Below are 25985 nucleotides of genomic sequence, written 5' to 3'. Positions count from 1 at the left end.
CAGAAGTGGGAAGAATTATGAAGGCCCAAGCAGATCTAAACCTGACAGAGAAGAAGCTGAAAAAGAATATGAAGAGGTGGTGAATGAAAAGGTGGAAGAAAAAGCAAATCCTAACCAGTCCAAGCAAGTTCTGAAGGAATACAGGCCCTTACCATCATTCCCATCACTACTGAAGAGTACAAAGCATGAGCTAGAGGATGAAGACATCATGGAAATCTTTCATAAGATGGAGGTATATCTTCCACTTTTAGATGTTATAAAACACATACCTCGTTATGCAAAAAGTTTAAAGGAAATATGTGTTTAAAAAAAATTAAAACTAATGAAACATTAAAAGCTAGTGAGAACATTTCAGCTATTTTGCAAAAAGGGTTTACCTCCAAAGTGCAAGGACCCAAAACACATTTCAGGTACGCGCATAATCTTCTCCGCCATGGGGCAAAAGACTGGTGGAATTTTGTCACAAAGGATTATTCCCATGTTGAGAAGAGCGCAATGACATGGGAATATAATGAAGAAAAAATTAGGGAAGACTATGTTCCACTTGTAGAGAGGGAGCGACTAGCTCAGTAATACTTGTCGCTTAAGCAAACAACAGAGTCGGTGACCGAGATCACCAAGATGTTCACAAAAAGGTCCCTATTCTTCCTAGAATATTCGTCCTCGGAACCGGTGCAGATGTCTTGGTACTTAAGCATACTCAAGACCGATATTAGAGAGTTTGTATTGAGCAATCAATACAATACCCTGGCAGAGATGCAAGACCATTCCAGGAGGAGGGAGATGGAGTAGGAAACTCAAGTGAAGGAAAAGAGGCAGGCCCTAGCTCCGTCCCAGCCAGCTGCCTAAAGATCCAAGCACATAAATTCAATGTCTAGGGGACAGAAAGGTCCAATGTGTGATAAGTGTGGAAAATCACACGAAGGGATTTGTCATGCTGTAATATGCTACAATTAAAGAAATGAAGGACATTCCAATCGAGACTGTAAGAAAGGAGCACAAGTTGTGCGCATCTATTTCCACTGTAACGAAATGGGCTATATCAAGACTAACCGTCCTCTTCTGAACCCAACAGGTGCAATACAAGCCCCAACACCTACAAAATTAAGGATAACCGACGGAATATAAGGTGGAATTGAAGCCCCAAGAGTCAAAAGGCGAGCCTTTCAACTCATAACAAATGAAGCAAGGGAAGCACCGAAGAACTTGGTTGGTTGTTCTTATGATCGAGGGAAAGCTCCAACATGAGTGAGATCACTTCGTAAATGTCAATAATACTCTTAAGCTTCAACTAATGTAATAAATGTATGGAAACAATATTATAATAAATATGGGATGTTTACTTTACACCTAGTTGCTAGTGTTAAGGATAGTCAAATGTATGTGTTAGTATATTTCCAAACAACTTATGTTTATCCTATTTTAAGGAAGTCACTTGTGGAGAATATAACTAGTAGTAGTACGATAGGAATATCGAAGGTCACTGGGTATGACAAACATGAGTTTATTCAAAGTTAAAAAAGAAATACTAAGCAATGCCAACTTAAGCTTTGATCAGTAACAAATAGTAGCAGATAATGGGTCGAACCCAAGTGGGGGAGAACCGACCCTTAAGGAAGAAGTATGAGGAGAAACCGGAATTTCGGCTTCGACACAAAGGTATAGGAGTGACACCACAATTAGGTGGAGATTGTTAATTTCAGATTCTTCGTAAGGAATACGACCCAAATAGATAAAAGTTTTCATTTAGGTTTAGTGTAAAGAAAGTCTCCTGTTAAGATTATCCATAGGATGTGAGCTTCTTGCTTCTTAAAGAAATGGTCGGTCTTTCCTCCCAAGCATCAGATAGGATTTAGGAAAGGGTTAATGACTTAGGAGGGTAATATGGTTTTAACTTTGTTCACATTAGGTCCTTAAGGTTTATTTTGTACATATTACACCAACATGGTTATTATAACCGTTTAAAAAGGTAATAAGGTTTTAATTTTTTTCCACATTAGGCCCCTAAGGTTTTTTTTGTACATATTACACCAACATGGATGTTATAACTGTTTAAAGAAGGGTAATAAGGTTTTAATTTTGTCCACATTAGGTCCCTATTTTTAATATTTTTATCATTTCATCTAACATTTTTACAATTTATATTAGTATCTAGTTAGATGTCTTCATCATTCCATCTTCTCATTTTAGTCGCCCATTCACCACAACCACAGTTTCAATTGAAAGGTTACATAATTTTTTTATGTCATTTTTACAAAAAAAAAACTAATATAATAATCAAAGTCTTAATGATTAAGGCTATGTTTGGCGCACCACAGCTAGCTGATAAGCTAGTTTATTTTTCGATATTTTTTAAGTTGTCATGTTTGACAAGCCAAAAAGTAGCTTATAAGCTAGTATTTTAAAAAGCTACTTAGACTATTTTTTAACAGTTTTTTTAATTTCCAAATATACCCCTTATTAATTAAGAAAACATATTTTTTAAATGCCCTTTTATGTCATTATATAAATTTCAAATAGCTTATAAGCCAGTGGCAAAGCCACGGTCAAAGTAAAAGAGTATCCCTGAAAAGTAATGTTGTATCCTCGATAAGTAATAGCTCTACCAATGGCTATCCCCGATACGTCATTACTTATCAGGGATACCACATTACTTGTCGGGGATACTCTTTTACTTTGACCCTGACTCTACCACTGGCTTATAAGCTATCTGAAATTTATATAAAAACATAAAAGGGCATTTAAAAAATATATTTTCTTAATTAAATAAGTGGTTTATTTGGTAATTAAAAAAACTTTTAAAAACTAGTCTATGTAGCTTTTTAAAACGCTATGTTATAAGCTACTTATTGGCTTGTCAAACATGACAACTTAAAAAAGATCGAAAAATAAACTAGCTTATCAGCTAGCTGTGGCGCACCAAACATAGACTTAATCATTAAGACTTTGATTATTATTAGCTTTTTTTCTGTAAAAATTACAAAAATTTGTTATGTAACCTTTCAATTGAAACTGCGGTTGTGGTAATGGGCGATTAAAATGAGAAGATGAAATGATGAAGTCATCTAACTAGATACTAATATAAATTATAAAAGAGGTTGATGAAATGATAAGAATATTAAAAACAGGGACCTAATATGGACAAAATTAAAACCTTATTACCCCTCTTTAAATAGTTATAACAACCATGATGGTGTAATATGTACAAAAAAAGACCTTAGGGACCTCATGTGGATAAAATTAAAACCTTATTACCTTTTTAAAACGGTTATAACAACCATATTCGTGTAATATGTACAAAATAAAACCTTAAGGACCTAAAGTGGACAAAGTTAAAACCTTATTACCCTCTGAGATCATTAACCCAAAATTACCAAATTCGTGGATATGGCTCAGACGGCCAAGAGGACTCGATAGGTTTGTAGGATGTAGGATTTATCCTCGCAACAGAGGATCACTAGATGAAAAATTTAATAGGTCAGATAGATCGCTATGAAAAGCATCAAGTACTCAAGACATATAAAAGACTTAGACATTTAATTCAAAATATAGTAAGGATTTAGTAAGTTCGTTAGTTAAATTTCAGGTTGCTAGGATACTTGAACTAGGCAAATAAGCTACCTACAATCTGGGATCGTAAGTGGTTTAAGGGTATGTCATAGAAAAATATCGTAGGACATGAAGTCAAAACAGTACACTATAAGCCTTTTATAAAATTTCCATAGTTACCCGCGTTAAGACAAGTCAACAATGTTCCTAGTCAACAGAACGAATCAACAATTCACGTTTGAAGGTGACCATTCATCGTAAAATATTAATTCACAGAGTCCCAACCGACGAGTTCTCAGTTTTGGAAGACTTCGCGAGTGTCACACCCCAAAACCGGAACGACGGAAACGTTCTGGGGCGGAGGACGTCATGTTTAGTGAAGGGAAATATATGGTTTGGGCTAGGCAACAATGTATAGATGAGTTAGGGCATTTGACAATGTATTTTGGAGTCTATTGTGTGTGTTTGATGTTTTCGGTCTAGGAAGGTTCTCGGTTAGGGTGTGACCGAAAACTTATTTTCGGTCTACCTGACCGAAATCAGTTTTCGGTCAATGTTGGTATAACTAGGTTGTCAGGTTGTCATTTGTCAGTAGTTGTTTACCGTGTGGTTTTCGGTCCACTGAGTTGTATCAGGCGATTTCATGTGTTAATCGTATGCAAGCTCAGTTTTATTCCACTTCTACTCCATTTCTTCTTTGTTTTCTTATGCTTGATTGATCATTGGTATAGATCCTTCCATCAAGGACCTTACAATTGGTATCAGAGCAAAACCGGTGTCAATCAAGTGTGTTCTTCTGTTTTCGATCTTCACAGATTCGTGTTCATCAAGTTCTCGGTCCTTGGAAGTGTACTGTTTGCTCGAGTTTTGAAGACTAGATCAGAATCTGCATCGTGTGGAATTGAAATCAGCTTGGAATTCAGCTTTTTGGTTGAATTCTCATTGTTTTCGGTTGGATCTTCATAAACTGAAAACTTATCTTCAACCGTTTTTCTGTCCAGATCTATCTTGTTTGAAGGTTGTGTTTGAGGTTTCAGTGTGTGGAAATCAATTTAGGATCGAAAATCTAAGTTTTTCATTGAAAATTGTTAGTTTTCGGTTCAATCTTCAGAAACCGAAAACTGTTCTTCAAGTTCTTCAGAAACCGAAAACTGTTCTTCAACCAAAATATGTTGTGTTCTTCAACCGAAAATCCAAAATTCTTTGAATCTTCAAAAACCGAAAACTGTTCTTCATCCGGAAAACTTCAAGTTCTTCAACCGAAAATCATCCTCTTTGCTTGAATCTTATAAAAAAAACCCGAAAACCCCATTGACATTCTAAAACAGAAAACCACTTGAATCTTCAGAAACCGAAATCTCCTTAGTCTTCAGAAACCGAAAACCTCCCTTAACATTCAAAAACCGAAAATCCACTTAAGCTTTTGAAACCGAAAACCTCATTAATCTTCAGAAACCGAAAACTCCCTTAAACCGAAAACCCCTTTTATCTTGTTTCTCCTTTCAACCGAATTCCTTGTTTTCGGTCATCACCACTCAACCGAAAAACCTATCTTCTTGATCCTTTTGTTTGTTTTTCAAGTTAATTTTTATTAAAAAAAAAATTTTAAAAAAAAATCAAAAACAACAAAAATCAAAAACAAAAAATGGAATCTCAAAGCATGTCAGCTCACCATGAATTGGATGCGATTATGGGAACAACTTCTCGAATTCCCCGACTGTTATCCGCTGAAGGATTTCCAGAATGGAAATATCGGATCAAAAAGTACATCAAAATGAAAGATTTCAAGATATGGCGAAGTATTCTAAGAGGTCCAATCCGCATCACAACCACATTGGAAGATGGAACCATAACTGACAAGCAGGTTGAAAATTACACGGATGATGATTTTGAGAGAGTTGAGGAACAGGAAAAGGCTCGTGCCACACTTACCATGGCATTATCTCCGGAAAGTGCTCAAGATTTCCATGAGTATAGATCAGCAAAGGCCTTATGGGAAGCACTGATTGAAGTCTATGAAGGCAATGGAGACATGAAACAGAGTAGCCAAGACATGCTACGACAAAAGTTCAATATGTTTAACCATGTCTTGGGAGAAACACTTGAGAATCAGTTGCAGAGATTTATCACACTTACCACAGAAATGAGTTATGTCGGTGTTATGGTGACAAGATCAGAGATAAACAAGAAGCTACTGAACTCTCTACCAAAATCATGGGACATGAATGTCTCAGTGATCAAAAAGACCAAAGATTTGAACAGGTTGAGTTTAGCTGAAACAATGGCGATCATCAAGGCTTGCGATCTCGATGATAAGCAAAGGGAGATTAATCATGTTAATTCATACTCCACAGCAAATCTTGGGATCCAAACCACCAACAACACTGCTTTATCAAGCTTTTCTACCCCTCACGCTTCTCCAGTTTCTCATGTTCCACAAGTTCAACCCTATGTGACTCATCAGCCTACCTCATACGTGATCCCTCAAATGCAACACATTCAAGTTCCCCAACCTCAAATTTTACCTCAACAAGTTGGTTCTGTTGTTGGTTCATCCTCAAATGCACCCATTCAGGCTCAAGGAAATAATCTTCAATCTTCATCATTGAAAGAAAAAGAAGAAAATATGGCCCTCACCACTGGTCTAGTGAACTGCTACAATGCTTTTGTGGCCGGAGAACTTCCCCCACAGTTATCATTTGCTGACCTATATCAGATCCATCCAGAGGATGTGGAGGAGATGGACATCACATGGAAAATGGCTATGGCTGTTTTTAGGGAAAACAATTCTCCAAGAAAACTGGAAAGAATAACTGGATTGTGAACTCTGACAAGAAGGTAGGGTTCAACAAAGGAAAGCTGAGGTGTTATAATTGCCATGAACCTGGACACTTTGCTCGAGAATGTCCAAAGCCAGACCGAAGAGAGAATTATGAGCGAACCATGGTTCCGGTGAACGATGTCAACAGAGGATCATCTTCAAGCAATAAGACTGCTAACTTGGCGCTGGTGCCCAATCCTTTGATTGGGAAGATCAAATTCAGGCTCTGAATATTTCAGGACCTGAAAATGCGCATCTTGCTCAAATCAAGGATTGTGTGGAGGAAGAAGCAGAGAAAGACCCTGAAGAAGAGATGATGAATCTTCAGTTTGCGTTCATGGTGCAAACTACTCCTGAGCCATCCAAACCCGAGGTCAGTGAATTTGGTTGCTCTCAATCTTGTATGAAAACTGTTAAATTCTTACGTGACCAAATTGAACTAATCAAGACAGAGAATGAGGACCTTAAGTATGAGGGTTACACACTTAGGAAAAATAAAAAGCCTTTAAAAACACAATTAGAGAATAAAACAAAGGACTTTAAGAAACTGCAAGAGGATTACAACAACAAATGCGAGAACTATGATCATCTCAAAAGAAAATTTGCTGCTGTGACCGCTGAACTTGACTCATTGAAAAATCGTCTTGAAAATGCTGAATTTATTTTTAACAAATTCGATGGGTCAAGTGAAGTAGTTGCAAAAATGATAGAGGAATAGATGCAGTGGAAGGACATTACATGTGGAAACCAGAAAAAGTAGGATTTGGTTTTGAGAGTGTCCCTCCTCCTTTCAATCATAATTACACTGCTATTCCTCTATCTCAACAAGAGATTGACAGAGAACCTTTCATGGTTTATGGGAAATCAGCTTCTGAACAAGCAACACGGTCTAATGATAAAACTTTTGATACTAACATTTCTACCTTAAGTGTAGATATGTCAGTAGTTCAGGGGAGCAAGAAGCTGAAAAGTCTGAGTCGAATAATTCAGTGTCAAAATTTGGTGTTGAGTTTTGTGATGAGTCTATTTTAAACTCTAAAACTGATGTTTTTGTTTCTGGTGGTGTGTTATTTCAGAATGATAAAATTGAAAATAATTGTGTTATTTCTGATAAAGTTGCTAAATCTGATTTGAATGCTTCTATATATTCCACGTTTGCTACACAATCTAGTGCTTGTTCTTGCAAATGTGAAAATGCTAGAAAAAATAATAAAAACCAGAAATCTGACAAGAGCAGTACCCAATCCAATGATAATAAACAAATTTGCTTCAATTGTGGTACTGCTGGTCATATTGCCAGAAATTGTTTAAATCGGATGTTTGTGCATTATTTGTCCCAAAGAGGAGAGAATGAGTCTAGAGGACGATCTTTAATTAGAAAATCCTCCAGAACTCGCTCTTGAGATGATGAATGGAAAGCAAATTCAAACAAGTAAATGGCAGTTTTTCATAAGAACAAACAGGTTTTTAATAAAATCCCAAACAGTTTGCCAAAATCGACCCAAGCTAAGCCAAAGTCGATTTCGTCAAAGAGTAGGTATAGATCTTCAAACTCTTCGAGTGGAAAATCCACCTGCTCAAAGCAAACTGAAAAGAAAGCTATTTCATTTTTATTTTTGTTTAAATTTGTTCATAGTTTTCTTCTAATTTAAATATTAGGGGGAGAAATAAAAACAAAAAAAAAATTAGAAAAGTTTAAAAAATCAGGGGGAGAAATAAAAACAAAACAAAAATTAGAAAAGTTTAAAAAATCCAAAAACATTAGAAAATCAGAAAATCAAAAATATGTTGTTAATGAAATGTGCTTGAGGGAGATGTTTTGGGAAGTGATATAATCATGTGATAACAGGCAATCTGAATCTGTGTAAGGGACTAAATCTGAATTGTCTAGGCTCTGTGTTCGATGCGCTGGTAGGCACGAAAGATTAAAATGGACTTGACTAGGCATTAATGAACTTAAGGAATCTAGAGACTTGACAAATCTTCACCTAGATAGATCCATTTAGCCTGACAATACGACGCTTGGATAGGTTGAGCAGGGAGATATACATGATAATCCACCGGTCACATTAAAGTAATTCGTATCTAGAACTGTGGTTTAACTCTTCCTCGATGTGCGGATTCTGTCCTTAATTCTGGTATTGATGGGGCGACTGGGGAATTCCGATAAAGTAGGTCTGTAGGAAATTATTTTCTTGCTTTCTTTCTGTTAGTCATATGTTGCCTCCTCTGCGTGATTGAAATACATCCGACCTAGACTGCAACATATGCAACTCTACTTCTCTGCATCCTCTATTTATGCAATTCTTTCTGTCTGTTAGCCATATGTTGTCTTCTTTGTGTGATTAACCATCCGACCTGGTACACAGCATATGCACCATTCTACTTCTCAATCCCTCTAAATCTGGTTAGTCATATGTTTCACCCTCTGCGAGATTGGAAGAGATCCGACCTGGGTGTATAGCATATGCATTCTAATAATTGTCTGCTCACCTAAAGTAAGGAGTACTTTGGAAGTTCCTGATTATTGGGGTATGTCAGGAAGCGGGAAACATGTTTTAGTACATTTAAAATTGAACAATCACTAGGTTGTGTGTAGATCTCGCTGCTCAATTTAGGTGGACCACAATATCTTTGGTCGTCGTCAGCTGAATGGTCCTTAAGGAATATTATCTAGGATCTTAGGATCAAATTGTCTTGTCACTTATAGTATGTCCTAATTTTGTCACAATCTCTCGTGTTTAAGTGGGCTACAATATCGGCGATTGACCAGATCTATTCATGAAGGGAGAGGTACTGATAAACGGATAAAGGCTATCTAAAAACTTTGATCCCAAATCACTCTTAAAGTTAGATATCATTTTATTTTTTTTTTGTTAAAGTTTTTTCATAGTTTCTTTTAATTTAAATATTAGGGGAGAATTAAAAAAATTTTAAAAACCAAACAAAAATAAAAAAAAATAAAAATTCAAAATTCAAAATTCAAAAATAGTGTTATTTCTATTTTATATTTTTTTCAGAAAATATGAAAAATCCAAAAATATTGTGTGCTAAATTTTTCTTTTAGTTTTGTTTTGTCTTCAATAGTGAATTTAGGTGAAGATGAAACTCATGGAAGTTTGTGTCGAAGATTTCTGAGCCAAGGCTTCATCCGTGATCATCGAAGAATTCTCATTCGAAGGAGCAAGAAATGAAGATTATTCTTTCGACATTCAATCTTTCAACCCCAGAAGCAAGGTGAAGCTGACTTGAAGACTATGTGACGGATTGCATTGAAGCCTCCTCAATCAGTCTTCTGCTATATTGAACCTGCTGAAGTGATCCAGAAGATTTGTTCTCTCTGATGTTCTCTCTGAAGATTCTCAAGCTGAAAGCGCTATCTTTCAAGAATCAGTACATGAAGCCTCCTCACCCAATGTGCGTTCAGAGCCAAATCTTGAAGAAAAGCCCAACTGCTCAAGATGAAGTCATTCATTGAAGATTCATCAAGTTCATCTTGAAGCTATGAAGAATTTGAAGATTAATGCTGAAGCCAAGCTCCCAATGAAGATTAACAAGAAAAGCCAGCTACTTTTTAGGGGGAGCTTGTTGGGTCATTTAAGAAAAGAAAAGAAAGCTATAAACCAAGGGGGAGATTGTTGGGTCAAAAATATGGTTTATACTTTGCTTTTCTAGGAAAATGTATTTTTATGTCTAGGACCGTAAACAGCTCGGTGTTTACGGCCGTAAACCCTGTTTACGGCCCAATGGGTGTTTACGGCCGTAAACCTATTTACGACTGTAAACCCATTTACGGCCCATGTTCACCAAGCTCATGTTTCTTATGTATAAATATAGGTGTAAGGGGTGAGGAGTAGAGTGATGAACACTAGAGGAGCTTAAGTGTGTGCATTTGAAGGTGTTCTAGAGAGAGAGAAAAGAGAGTGTGTGTTAGTGTGTGTGAATCTTGTATTCGGATCTTCATTCATATCAATACATACAAGATTCATCTTCTTCTTCTTCTCCTTCTCTTCTATTTGATCTGACATCATCCGTTTGATTGGGATTCCGCACCATCAAACGGATCTGATTGATACACAAGCAGATTTGGGGACTTACAATTGGTATCAGAGCTTGGATTGTATCAGTCATTTTTGTCAGATCTGGAGCATATTTGATCTTATTTTTGAAAGATTCTTGCGTTTTTGGATAGATCTCTGAAAATTAGGGGGGGGGGGGGGGTTTGTTCTTCGCGTTTTTGATAAAAACGGGTTTTTGATCGAGTTTTGGAGCAAAAAGAGGTGAAAAACGTTGTTTTTCACGTAATCTGCGAAGAGTTTACGGTCTTTGAAAGGTTTACGGTCGGCGGCGGCGGCGACTAGGGTTTTCCGGAGTTTACGGCCGTAAACGTGTTTACGGTCGCCGGAGTTTACGGCCGTAAATGTGTTTACGGTCGCCGGAGTTTACGGTCGGCGGTTTATGGTCGCCTGAGTTTGCGGCCTCGGCTCGGAATTCGGTAGCGGCTCGGTGAACGGCTTGAAGGCCGGCTCAGCAGCAGCAAGCTTCGCATCAGCGCTTCGCACCTCGCCTCGTTCAGGAGCCTCGGTCTCGCGCCTCGCACCTCGCCCTCGCATCGCAGCAGTTTCCTCGCCTTTGCACTTCAAAAATAGGAAACGGAGTTGGGGGGTGCCGGGGATCGAACCCGGGACCTCTGGTTGAGCAACACAACGCCTTACCAACTAAGCTGACTTACCAGACGATACTCTCCTTCGAAATTTAATTCAAAACCACTCCTTTTCGGTTCCAAATTTCGCAAATTGACACTTTTAGCCCAAAATTCAATTTCTTTTCATTTTAAATTCCAATTTCCACCAAATATTTAGTTTTTAATTTTTGACTTTTATTTTTGACTTTTTACTTAAAATTTTGACTTTGACTTTAAAGTTTGACCTTTGACTTTAAACTTTGACTTTCTCGTTTGACTTTTAAATTTTCAAATTTAGCTTTTCGGTTTGACTTTTAAGTTTGACTTTTCAAGTTTGACTTTTGAGTTTGACTTTTTAAATTTGACTTTTGAGGTTGACTTTTGAGTTTTTAGTCAAAGGGCATATTTTTTAAAACAATGAGTTCTTCAAACGTTCCAGTCAATAAAGTTTCATGTTCTCAATCTTGTGAAACTACGATTAAATTTCTTCGGGAACAAATTGATTTATTAAAAAGAGAAGTTGAGGACCTGAGATGTGAAGGATATCAACTTAGAAAAGGACAGAAACCCCTAAAGGCCCAGTTAGAAACAAAAATTAAGGACTTTAAAAGAATTCAGACAGAATACAGTGAAAAATGTGAGCTTTATGATTATGTTAAAAGACAAAATGATGAGCTAATTACCGAGCTTGATACATTAAAAAGACAATTTGAAACTGCAAATTTTGATTTTAGAAAATTTGATGGATCAAGCGAGGTAGTTGCCAACATGATTGATCACTGCATGCAGTTCAAACGAAACCAACAAAAGGGTTTAGGATATGATAGTGTACCTCCTCCTTATAATCATACATATCAGTATCAACCCCTATCCAAGGATGAGATTGCCAACGAACCATTTATGGTTTATGGCAAGCCGTCTGGTTTCGTTTCAGGCGGATTTATTAATGTTGAAAGTACTAACATTTCTACTTCCCCTGCAGATCAATCCTTAGATCGGTCAAAGCACAAAGTTGAAGGATCTGTTTCTGATAACAAAACTGAGCCTGAACCTGATGTTTCTGTTTCCAATGAAAAACCTTATGTTTCTGATATTAAAGTTGATGATACATCTTGTGATGCTTTTGATGCTTTTGCATCGGATCATGTTGAGTTAAATTTTTTTGACATATTTGATTATTTGTTTGAAAATACTGATGTTCCTGTTTCTAGAACATCTACTTCAAGTGCAGGTAAAGTAGTAGAGGATGAGAACAATGAGAACACCACTGAACAAACCAACATCTCCTTGAGCTCTGAATCTGTTGCTTCGAACTCAACTGCTTCTGTTCAACCTGTTGTTGAGAAATACAGGCCACCAATTCCAGTGAAACAGAGTGCCTGTTGTAATTGTGCATGTGGGAACAAACAACGACAAGGCAAAGATAAGCCACCAGGGGCAGGAATAAACAACTTCACAGTGAAGAAAAAGACATGTTTTCACTGTGGAACACCTGGTCACATTGCCAGAAATTGTCCTAATCGCGAATATGTTCCCTACTATGCAAAAGGCTGGCAGAACGCGCCAAGAGGGAGATACTTTAAAAGAAACCCCTCAAGGTCACGTTCAGACAATGATGACTGGAATGCGCAGAAGAACAAGAATCAAACTCCAAAGGACAAGAATCAAAATCTCAAGGGCAAGAAGGGAATGTCGGCCAAGAAGCCCAATCCAAGAGATGCTCCAGTGAAACAAAGACTGGTTAGGTCAAAGTCATCTCAACGGCCGACATCAAGATCAAAAGCAAGTACTGAGCCACCCATCAGATCGAAAAAGAAATAGGTTAAACCCAACTACAAATGGGTTCCAAAGGCTCACTCTCCTAAATCAACTAATAACTCTAATATTTCTTCATCTTCTGTTTGTGATAAACAGGGTATGTCATGGGAGAGAGTACCGTGCAAGGATGACAAAGGTCGACCCAGTTTCAAAATGGACTGGGTTCCAAAGACCAACTGATCCCGCTCTGTGTCGGAGCAGCTATGGAGGCATATCATCAGACTTCGGTTTGTTGGTAGTGGCTGTTCCTGGCACATAATAGGAGACATCTCTCAACTGTACAACACTCAAAACATTGTTTGGGAGTATGTGTCCTTTTCGGGAAAGGAAGAAGGGAAGAGATCACAAATGGGGTTAGTGCTTAATGACATGAAGAATTTTCGGATCTGTTCTGAGATTATGCGTGCTGTTCTCAGACATTCTGGATGCAAATTCAATCGGTGATTTACGGTTTGAGTTTTCTTCTCTATACTCCTGAGTTTTTCTTAAGCTGATTCGCTTTAAAGACTAATTTTTGTTTTAGGATGGTTTAAAATTGCGCATTTACTTTCGTTTCTCTCCTATGCACAAATTTAGGGGGAGAAATAAAAACAAACAAAAATTAGAAAAGTTTAAAAAATCCAAAAACATTAGAAAATCAAAAAATCAAAAATATGTTGTTAATGAAATGTGCTTGAGGGAGATGTTTTGGGAAGTCATATAATCATGTGATAACAGGCACTCTGCATCTGTGTAAGGGACTGAATCTGAATTGTCTAGGCTCTGTGTTCGATGCGCTGGTAGGCACGAGAGATTAAAATGGACTTGACTAGGCTTGGTGAACTTAAGGAATCTAAAGACTTGAAAAATCTTGACCTAGATAGATCCATTTAGCCTGAGAATACGACGCTCAGATAGGTTGAGCAGGGAGATATACATGATAATCCACCGGTCACATTAAAGTTATCCGGATCTAGAACTGTGGTTTAACTCTTCCTCGATGTACGGACTTTGTCCTTAATTCTGGTATTGATGGGGCGACTGGGGAATTCCGATAAAGAGGTCTGTAGAAAATTATTTTCTTGCTATCCTTCTGTTAGTCATATGTTGCCTCCTCTGCGTGATTGAAATACATCCGACCTGGACTGCAACATATGCAACTCTATTTCTATGCATCTCTATCTATGCAATTCTTCCTGCCTGTTAGCCATATTCTGTCTCCTTTGCGTGATTAACCATCCGACCTGGTACACAGCATATGCACCATTCTACTTCTTAATCCCTCTAAATCTGGTTAGTCATATGTTTCACCCTCTGCGTGATTGGAAGAGATCCGACCTGGGTGTACAGCATATGCATTCTAAATCTGACTTCTCTCATAATAATTGTCTGCTCACCTACAGTAAGGAGTACTTTGGAAGTTCCTGATTATTGGGGTATGTTAGGAAGCGGGAAACACGTTCTAGTACATTTAAAATTGAACAATCACTAGGTTGTCTGTAGATCTAGCTGCTCAATTTAGGTGGACAACAATATCTTTGGTCGTCGTCAGTTGAATGGTCCTTTAGGAATATTATCTAGGAACATAGGATCACATTGTCTTGTCACTTGTAGTATGTCCTAATTTTGTCACAATTTCTCGTGTTTAAGTGGACCACAATACCGGCGATTGACCAGATCTATTCATGAAGGGAGAGGTACTGATAAACGGATAAAGGCTGTCTAAAAACTTTGATCCCAAATCACTCTTAAAGTTAGATATCATTTTATTTTTTTGTTAAATTTGTTCATAGTTTCTTCTAATTTAAATATTAGGGGAGAATTAAAAAAATTTTAAAAACCAAACAAAAATAAAAAAAAAAACTAAAAATTAAAAATCCAAAAATAGTGTTATTTCTATTTTATATTTTTTTTTCAAAAAATATGAAAAATCCAAAAATATTGTGTGCTAAATTTTTCTTTTAGTTTTGTTTTGTCTTGAATAGTGAATTCAGGTGAAGATGAAACTCATGGAAGTTTGTGTCGAAGATTTCTGAGCCAAGGCTTCATCCGTGATCATCGAATAATTCTCATTCGAAGGAGCAAGAAATGAAGATTATTGTTTCGACATTCAATCTTTCAACCCCAGAAGCAAGGTGAAGCTGACTTGAAGACTATGTGACGGATTGCATTGAAGCCTCCTCAATCAGTCTGCTGCTATCTTGAACCTGCTGAAGTGATCCAGAAGATTTGTTCTCTCTGATGTTCTCTCTGAAGATTCTCAAGCTGAAAGCGCTATCTTTCAAGAATCAGTACATCAAGCCTCCTCACCCAATGTGCGTTCAGAGTCAAATCTTGAAGAAAAGCCCAACTACTCAAGATGAAGTCATTCATTGAAGATTCATCAAGTTCATCTTGAAGCTGTGAAGAATTTGAAGATTAATGCTGAAGCCAAGCTCCCAATGAAGATTAACAAGAAAAGCCAGCTACTTTTTAGGGGGAGCTTGTTGGGTCATTTAAGAAAAGAAAAGAAAGCTATAAACCAAGGGGGAGATTGTTGGGTCAAAAATATGGTTTATAATTTGCTTTTCTAGGAAAATGTATTTTTATGTCTAGGACCGTAAACAGCTGGTGTTTACGGTCGTAAACAGGTTTACGGCCGTAAACCCTGTTTACGGCCCAATGGGTGTTTACGGCCGTAAACCTATTTACGACTGTAAACCCATTTACGGCCCATGTTCACCAAGCCCATGTTTCTTATGTATAAATATAGGTGTAAGGGGTGAGGAGTAGAGTGATGAACACTAGAGGAGCTTAAGTGTGTGCATTTGAAGGTGTTCTAGAGAGAGAGAAAAGAGAGTATGTGTTAGTGTGTGTGAATCTTGTATTCGGATCTTCATTCATATCAATACATACAAGATTCATCTTCTTCTTCTTCTCCTTCTCTTCTATTTGATCTGACATCATCCGTTTCATTGGGATTCCGCACCATCAAACTGATCTGATTGGGATTCCGCACCATCAAACTGATCTGATTGATACACAAGCAGATTAGGGACTTACAGATGCCAAAATTAAAATCTGATCAGTGATCATCATCCTCTGTATCTATTGAAAAAGAAAAATCAAAAGAGAAATCTGTGAAAGTTAAGGGTCAACCCAGGACTGTAATGACCTGGGTTCCCAAATCTAAATGATTTCGCTCATCGTGCAGGGACAGTTGCGGAGGAATGTCGTCAGACTGTGGTATGTCGACAGCGGCTGCTCCCGGCACATGACTGGAGATATCTCCCAACTGCGCGACATTCAGACATTTAATGGGGGATATGTCTCCTTTACGGGCGGAGAAGGCGGAAAGATAACGCAGAAAGGAACGGTGACGAACAGAGTGCTCAGTTTTGAGAATGTCAACTATGCTCCTGAGCTGAAGCACAGTCTGTTGAGTGTCTCTCAAATCTTCGACAAGGGTTACTCGACACATTTCACCGATAAAGAATGTCTAATCTTAAAACCAGGCATTGTCATTCCGGAGGAGTGGATTCTCGTAAAATCTAAGCGGGATGGGAATGCCAACATTATTGACATGAACAGTAATGTACCCAATGAAGTCACTTGTCTCTTTTCCAAAGTCTCAGAACAAAACGCAATGCTGTGGCATCGTCGACTCGGCCATGAAAATGCAAAGAATCTGAACCGTCTTGCCAAGAACGAAATGGTCCGCGGTCTACCTGTCAGAGATTTTATTACTTTTGAAAAATGTGTTTCCTGTGCTCAAGGCAAACATCATCGGAAACCACATCTGCCAAAGTAGGTCAACTCCATCAGTCAGGTGCTCTATTTGTTGCATATGGATTAGTTTGGTCCGGTCAACGTCCTCAACATCAGCCGAAATTCGTAATGTCTCGTTGTGATAGACGATTTCTCTCGTTCACGTGGGTCTTCTTTCTATCCAACAAAGCTGGGATCACTGACCTCATCAAGAAGTTCATTGTAATAATCGAGAACCAAACCAACAACCGAGTGAAAGCGCTTCGTACAGATAATGGAACAGAATTCAAGAATGTTGTTCTTGATCATTTTTGCGCTGAGAAGGGTATTGTGCGTAAGTATAGTTCTGTTCGGACATCACAAGAAAACGGTGTTGCTGAGCGTAGAAATCGAACGTTACAAGACGCAGCGAGGACGATGCTATGTGATTCTAAACTTCCAGTTTTCTTTTGGGCGGAGGCGATCAACACAGCTTGTTACGTTCAAAATCGTGTCCTGATCAACAAAGCCCAGATGAAAACACCGTATGAGATTTTATATGGACACAATCCGTTTGTCATCCATTTCAGAGTATTTGGCTGTCCTTGCACCCTTCTGCACTTGGAATCCAACCCAAAGTTCAATGAAAAATCTGATGATTGCTACTTTGTCGGATATGCTGCTCGTACTGCTTACAGGGTATACAACAAGAAGACGAAGCAAATCGAGGAGTCTTTCGATGTTCACTGGCTTGAAGAGAATGAGACGGACGCTAGGGTGGGTCTTCATTGGCTATTTGACTACACATCACTATTCAAATCTTTTAGTGTGTCGACTGATAACCAAGTTGGGTCTACCTCTGGCTCGAAGAATATCATTGAAGACGAAGATGAAGAGGTTGTCTACAGACCACCATTGGTTTCTGCTACTGATCCTCCGGTGGAGTCTACTGTTCCAATCGCTTCTCCTGAGTCATCAACGCAACAACCTACTCCAGATGTTGATGCTACTCCTCTTACTCCGGTAGAAAGAGAGTTAATGAACCAAGATACTTCCGCTGTCACTCAAAATTTGATGGAACATCTCTTTCCCGAACGAATCGCTGATGAGTTTGTAGCAAATCCACCAAACGAAGCTGGCACATCTACCGTGGATTCTTCAGCAAATGAAGGAGCTATTAATATCCATAATCTTCCCGTTTCAGTCAATGACATCAGTCACGAAATCCCCTCTCACATACAGCGTGATCATCCGATAGAAAACATCATTGGTCAGCTGGGCGACGGAGTTCGAACGAGAAGCCAGAGTGGAGACGTCAAAACATGTCTCTATTCTTGCTTCATTTCTCAAATAGACCCCAAGAACGTCGAAATGGCTTTGAATGAGCCCAGCTGGGTGGATGCCATGCATGACGAGCTCAATCAATTCGAAAAGCTCGGGGTTTGGAAGTTGGTGGAGCTGCCTAAAGGAAAGAAATCTCTCGACACTAGATGGGTGTTTCGGAACAAGCAAGATGATTCGGGTGTAATTGTACGTAATAAGGCGAGATTGGTGGTCCGTGGGTTCAGACAAATAGAGGGTCTTGATTATACAGAGGTCTATGCTCCGGTGGCACGCTTGGAGGCTATTCGTATCTTCCTTGCCTATGCTTCCTACATGAACTTCACCGTATATCAAATGGACTTCAAGACGGCTTTCTTGTACGGCATGGTGAAGGAGGAGATTTATGTTGACCAACCTCCTGGGTTTGTTAACTCAAAACTTCCCAACCATGTCTACAAGTTAGACAAGGCATTGTATGGGCTGCATCAAGCTCCTAGAGCCTGGTATGCTACCCTAACACAACACTTGCTCGATCATGGCTATTCCCACGGAACTATCGATCAGACCCTATTCATCAAGCATGTCAGTCCAGATCAAATTCTTGTCCAAATATACGTGGATGATATCATTTTCGGGTCGACGTGTCCACAACTATGCAAGGAGTTCGAGGACGTTATGAAAAAGCGGTTCGATATGAGTTCTTTGGGGGAGATGACCACGTTTTTGGGGCTTCAGCTCAAACAATCTTCAGCCGGAATCCTGATTCATCAAGCCAAATATGTGGACGGTATGCTCGAGAAGTTCGGGTTCAGAGACGCTAAACCTGCCTTGACACCCATGGCGGAGAGACCACTGCTGACTCCTGATCTTGAAGGCGAATCCGTAGATCAAACGTACTACAGATCGATGATCGGATCGCTGATGTATCTGACTGCAAGTCGCCCAGACATTATGTTTGCGGTCTGTCAATGCGCGCGCTACCAGACTAATCCTAAACTGTCTCATCTTATTGCTGTTAAAAGAATTTTTCGGTACCTCAAAGGCAGCCCAAAACTGGGTCTTTGGTATCCGAAAAATTCCGAATTTGATCTTTATGCTTTTGCAGACAGCAATTACGGAGGCTGCGAGCTTGACAGGAAATCGACTTCAGGCGGATGTCAATTTCTAGGAGATAGGCTGGTGTCATGGCAGTGCAAGAAGCAGAATACTGTCTCGACCTCAACAGCAGAAGCGGAGTATGTGGTTGCGTCTGCCTGTTGCTCTCAAGTCATATGGATCCAACATCAGCTGTTGGATTACGGTTTCAACTTTCAAGAAACCCCTATATTCTGTGCTAATGAGGCTGCGATCCAAATTGCTAAAAATCCGGTCCAGCACTCAAAAACCAAGCACATCGACATCAAAGTTCATTTTATCAGAGATTGTTATGATCGCTCGCTCATTCGGCTAGAACTGGGTCCCACTGCTAATAATGTGGCGGGCATGTTCACCAAGCCGTTTAACAAAGCTCGATTCGATGTGCTGGTTAACTTTTTGAAAATGATTTGCTTTGAGGATTATTTTTTTTTAGGTTAGTTTAAATTTGCGCATTTTAATTTCATTCTTACCCATGCACAAATTTAGGGGGAGAAATAAACAAAAACCAAACAAAAATTAAAAAATTAAAAAAAATCCAAAAACATTAGAAAATCAGAAAATCCAAAAACATTAGAAAAACAAAAAAAAATTCAAAAATATTACTGAGAAGTGATGTGATGGGAAGTGATATCAGCTTGTGATAACAGGCAATCTGAGTCTGTGTAAAGTACCAAAGCTAAATTGTCTAGGCTCTGTGTTCGATGCACTGGTAGGCACGAAAAATTTAATGGTCTTGACTAGGTGCAGATGAACTTAAGGAATCTAGAGATTTGACAATTTCTGATCTAGATAGTTCTATTTAGCCTGACAATACGACGCTCGGATAGGTTGAGCAGAGAGATATACATAAGAATCCACCAGTCACATTAAAGAACCCGTATCTAGAACTGTGGTTTAACTTTTCCTCGATGTACGGATTATGTCCTTAATTCTGGTATTGACGGACCGACTGGGGAATTCCGATAAAGTAGGTATGTAGGAAATTATTTTCTTTCTCTCCTACTGTTAGTCATATGTTGCCTCCTCTGTGTGATCGAAAGATCTGACCTGGACTGCAGCATATGCAACTCTATTTCTCTGCATCTTCTATCTATGCAATTCTTCCTATCTGTTAGCCATATGATGTCTCCTTTGCGTGATTAACAATCTGACCTGGTACACAGCATATGCAACCTTCTTCTTCTCAATCCCTCTGAAATTCTAGTTAGTCATATGTTTCACTCTCTGCGTGATTGAAAGATCCGACCTGAGTGTACAACATATGCAATCTAAATCTATCCTTTCTATGAATAATCGTCTGCTCACCTAAAGTAAGGAGTATCTCGGAAGTTCTTGATTATTGGGGTATGTCAGGAAGCGGGAAACATGTTCTAGTACATCTAAAATTGAACAATTCTAGATTATCTGTAGATCTCGTTGCTCAATTTAGATGGACAACAATATCCTTGGTCGTCGTCATATAAATGGTCCTTAGGTATTTTTATCTAGTAACTTAGGATCAATATGTCCTGTCACTGATAGAATTTCTAAAAAATTGTCACAATTTTACGTGCTTAAGTGGATCACAATACCGACGATCGACCAGATCTATTCATGAAAGGAGAGGTACTGACAAATGGAAAATGGTTGTCTAATAACTTTGATCCCATATCACAAAAGATTATCAATCTCAGTTAAGGCGAAATATAGGTCGAATATAAATTTTAATTTTATTCTATTTTAATTTTAGTCTTATGTTTATTTTTTATTTTTATTTTTAGGTTTGATAAAAGTTAGTCTTTTAGAAAATTAGTTTTATTTTATTTTCATTTTTATTTTTTCTTTTAAAGTTAATCCTCAAAATGATTTATTTTTAAAATTTTTGAGTATTTGGCTTAATGCTTATTGAAATCGGGATTAGCCCATGGGTGAAGAACCGGGTTTGGGCCGGATATATAAAAAGAAAAGGAACACCGAAATCAGTTCTTCTCTCATTTCAACTATCTTCAACCGAAAACTCTCCAAAATCCTCTCATATCTCGAAATGTTTCTGTGATTTTTCGTTCAATCGACCCCATAGTCTTACACGTATGAAGATTCCGACCATGCCTATGTGTTTATTTCCATGAATCGACCAAGAAATCGAGGCTAAATCGTGAAAAAGGGGACTGTCGGAGCTTTCGGTCGAGCCGAGCCTTTTTTCGGTTCACCGGCTAACCGGCTTTCGGTCAAGCCGAGCCGTTTTTGGTCAAACCGGCTTAGACGGCTTTCGGTTGAAGCCGTTTTCGGTCAAATCGGCTCCCTTAAGCCATTTTCGATTCCCTAATTAGCTTTCGGTCAACATGTGTTCGGTCCTAGGGTTTTCGGTCTAACTGTCTTGACCGAGAACCAAATTTTTGACAAATGAAATTTATTTTAAATGGCCAAAATAAATGGAATTAATTGAGAAAATAATTTTTAATTTGTTATTATCAAATGTTTTCTCACCTGGCCAGTTTTGTGCAACTAAAATGTCAAGTCTTAAAGTTGCAGACAATCACAACGTGTCCATTCTTCTTGATGATCCTCCAGTAGCACACAACGAGTTCAAATCAATGATGTACAGGCTAAGGGAATGCTGCATCTCAACTGCACTGACCTGGAACCCCATCATTTTATCTGAACCTGATCAATGAATTCTGGAAGTCGGTTAACACTAAGAAAGGAGAAGATGGCTCGGTAATCATCGAATCTACTGTTAAAGGATGCAAAGTTGTTATCTCTGAGCAATTCATCAGAGTTGTTTTAAAGATTGATGACAAAGCTGCTTATCCGACTGATATAGATCTGAGACTAGTTGACAAGTATCTCGAGAAGATGGGATACGAAGGAGTTTTTCCACCTACCTTGAAGAAGCTGTTACCTCCTTACTGGAGGTTTCTAGCTCACATGTTTGTGAATTGCATATCTGGGAGGAAGGGTGGCTCAGATGAGATATCTTCAAGGAATACTCAGGCAATTGCTGCACTGGCTGCGGGGATTGACTTCAATTTTTCAAAATTCATTTTGGAGGAGATGGTTACAAATGCCAACAAGAAGTCAAAAGATCAATTTCTATTGTACCCAAGATTCATTCAAATCTTTATCAACAAGCAATACCCTGAGTTGGTCAAGACAGGAGAGATTCTTGACATGAAAGCCTTCAGACCAAACACTATGAGCCTAATCAAACAGAACCGTAAAGGGAAAATCATGTTCCAAGGGAAGTACCCTTTCGAGAAATTTGGAAAGTTTGCTGAGTTGTCAGACTCTTCAGAATCCCATGGGTCGTCTGAACAAATGTCAACTGATCAAGCATCGTCAGATCATGAAAATGTAAATGATGATGTCATCACCGTTTCAGACCATGAGATTGAAGATGTTGCTCCGTCCACCATTGTTGATGAAGATCATGATCTTGAGAATGTGACAGTTCAAAGTGATTTCAGTGAAGGAGGAGAAAATGATGATTATGAGGATCTTGACCTATCCGGTTACAACGGAGATGATGTAGCGGTGAATTATGGTGTGAATGAGAATCTTTTGTCAAACGAAGACCTTGATGACTTCTTTGACTGCATCCATGATGGTGCTAATCAAACACCGGAGATAAGGGAGAAAGATGATGCTCAAGAGACTGTGCCTCCGGTTACCGTTCAAGTGGCTGATTTTTCAACTCAAATGGACACATCATCAGGGATTCCTCCCCTTGATAATGTGGTTCCTACATCCGAGCCAGTTACAAGTGATTCCCAGATAGTCCTGACCTCCCAACCCCCGATAAAGAGACGCAGAATTGATCCAAGGGTGGGAGTAATTTTTCCTGACCAAACTCAAACCACAGAGACTCCTCCATCTACAACAGTTACCCCTTCCTCATATGTGCCCATTCAAGAGAGTCCTAGCTCTATCCATGAAGCTGGTGGTTCATCTGCTAGCCTGAGATCGTCTCCTCCAAGGCCTTATCATGATGATGTCTCTGAGAGACTAGCCATACATTTGGCCCAACAATTAAGTCCAACTCACTCCTCACGTGAAAAAGGAATATCCTTTGAGGAAGGTATATCTGGAGATGATGATGCCTCAGTGCCTGAGCTGAGAAAGGAGATTGGTGTGCTGAACCAGAAACTCATTGAGAAAGACCTCATGATCAGTCATCACGAGTCTCGTATTTCTGATCTTGAGGCCACCACTGCTCAGCTCATCAGTCGTATTGATGATCTTGAGGCAGATAAGTCACTGAATACTGAGAAACTTTCAACTCTTGAGACTCACCTTGGTGCTCTGTCAGCATGCTACTTTGACATGAAACAAAAACTGACAGAGGAACTTGGTGACAAATTCAAGTCCTCAATGGAAATCCTTCGAGTTGATCCTCCATTTGGAACCCATCCTGGTGACTCCTCATCCAAGAAAACTATGATCTATGATAAATTTCCCACAGAACCTGCCCAAGCTCCTCATATAATAGCCATCAAGAAAGCAAAGCTGAATGAATTCTCCAAGAAACCGCAAATCATGTTCAAGAGAAGTTCAGATGACAACGCGTCTCCAGGTCAACCAAAAATCACTCGTACTGATCTTGAAAATAAGAAATTTGTTCATTGTTATGGTGACCGATCTGGAATCAGATCATGGGGATTCCACAACCGTTTGAACATGTGGGTCGTGAGACGGAAGAGCAATAATGTTGAATACTACAATAATGTTCATGATTTCGAATCTTGCACAAGAGTTGATCTCACTGAACTTGTTAACGCTCCGTTTGCGAATCCGTCGGGCAATCCTCAAGCAACTCAATTCAGGTTATTTCTGGAAAATCAGACAAAGAAAGGATTTCCTACTATGAAGACTGCCAATTCTATCATCAAGCTATACCCAAAAGTTATCGATCAAAAGACAGACAAACCTTTCAGAACTGTGATGTGGCCTCCCACTAACCAAGTGAGGCAAGTTCATGTGCTACAAAACTTCGGAGACAGGTCACTTGAAAACATGCTCTACTGTATTTATGATGAAAAAATAGCTACCGCTATCATCAAACTTCTAAATGACAGTCTTCGTATCTATGACAAAAATGACCTGCTTCAGTTTGGAAAGTGGGATATACATCACTTGTCTATGTTTCAAATTAAAGTCGCTGAGGAGATTTTTGAGCATGCTGCAAAGGAGTTCACTTCGATGGTGGCAGAAATCATCCAAAAGGGAATGTGGAGTGGATCGATGGAGGGGACCGATGTGATGCTGGTTGATAAAGACTAACTCATGCTAGCCGCAAACCAAGGGGGATATTGAAGGGCCAATATATATGGTTTGGGCTAGGAAACAATGTATAGATGAGCTAGGGCATTTGACAATGTATTTTGGAGTCTATTGTGTGTGTTTGATGTTTTCGGTCTAGGAAGGTTCTCGGTTAGGGTGTGACCGAAAACCTGTTTTCGGTCTACCTGACCGAAATCAGTTTTCGGTCAATGTTTGTATAAATAGGTTGTCAGGTTGTCATTTGTCAGTAGTTGTTTACCGTGTGGTATCTTCCCTAAGCCCAGAGTAAATGGATACAAGTTATATATAACCCAGAGTAAACAAACAATCGGTTGTGTGTATCTTCCCTAAGCCCACAACCAAACAAGGAACAAGAAATGAGGCTGAAGACACACATCCCATTGTTTGTTAGGTCATCGTTGTATATAACCCCTGCGCATTCCCTCGGTACTCACGGAGTTAACTGTAATAGTTCCTTTATATTTGATGAAAAAATCCTTTAAGAAAACCCTTATTTCTTATAGTAAAATGATAACCATAGTAGTTCCTTCTTATAATCACTTAGTTTATACTAGTTATATATAATCTAATATCGAACAGATAGTTAATTGTGTGAATCTGCCCTAAGCCCACAACCAAACAAGGAACAGGGAATGAGGCGGAAGGCACACATCCAACTACCTATCGGGTGTTAATTATATATAACCTTGGTGTATAAACTATGGTATTATAGAGTTAACCACCTAAGGTCCTTTAATTTTTACTAGTTTAATAAAATGGATTAAACCCTTTACTGGTTGAGTTTCTAGTTTTGTATTCACAAGTTCTTCATTTGAAAAGTATGTTTTCTACTAGAAATCTGTGCATTGAATTAGTGTCCTATGACCTGACCAATACATCGTACCCTTATGATTTCTTGGTGTATACGGAACATATATATATATATATATATATATATATATATATATATATATATATATATATATATATATCTAAGCTCGGATAGATAATAAGCTGGGTGTATATGCTTTAAGCCCACAACCAAACAAGGAACAGGAAAGGAAGCGGAAAGCACACATCATACTACCTGTCAGACCCGATTAATATATATCCCTGACTGCATACACTAAGGAATCATAAAGTTAGCATTATAGGTCCCTTTCTACTAAATGTACTAGACCCGACTTTCTATTTGTCGTTTGTAAAATGTAACTTTTCCCTAGTTTATAACTATCTTGACTCGAAAATAGTTTGTATTAGCTTTCAAGTGGAACTGTCACTTAATGAAAGTAATGGGAATTTATAAGTACACAGTTGTCCTTTTGAATTGACATCCTACAGTACTAATTACCTTAAAACATGTTTGTTTTATTAAGGTCATAATGTGAAAGTTAGTCCCCATACTACACACTCTCCCTGTCAAGTGATTCTGGGAACCAAACGCGACCTCTGCAAACGATTGCAAGACGTGTAATTCACATTAAAGTTTATGTGATCATGTATACCCAATATAACTATCACCTTTTGTATGGAACAATGAGTTAGTGATTCATTGGTATAATTAGATCTAGTAAGTTGTCCCATGCTGCAGCACCTTTATTATGTTCGTTCTGTTATAGTATCTTAGTATGTTCTCATTATAGTATCTTAGTCTCTTCTCCATTTATAGTATCTTAGTATCCTCTAGTA

The sequence above is a fragment of the Lactuca virosa genome, chromosome 4, assembly GCF_052849685.1.
Source record: "Lactuca virosa cultivar CGN04683 chromosome 4, Lactuca_virosa_CGN04683_v6, whole genome shotgun sequence".
NCBI classification, from domain to species: Eukaryota; Viridiplantae; Streptophyta; class Magnoliopsida; order Asterales; family Asteraceae; genus Lactuca; species Lactuca virosa.
This window is presented reverse-complemented; position numbering follows the sequence as displayed.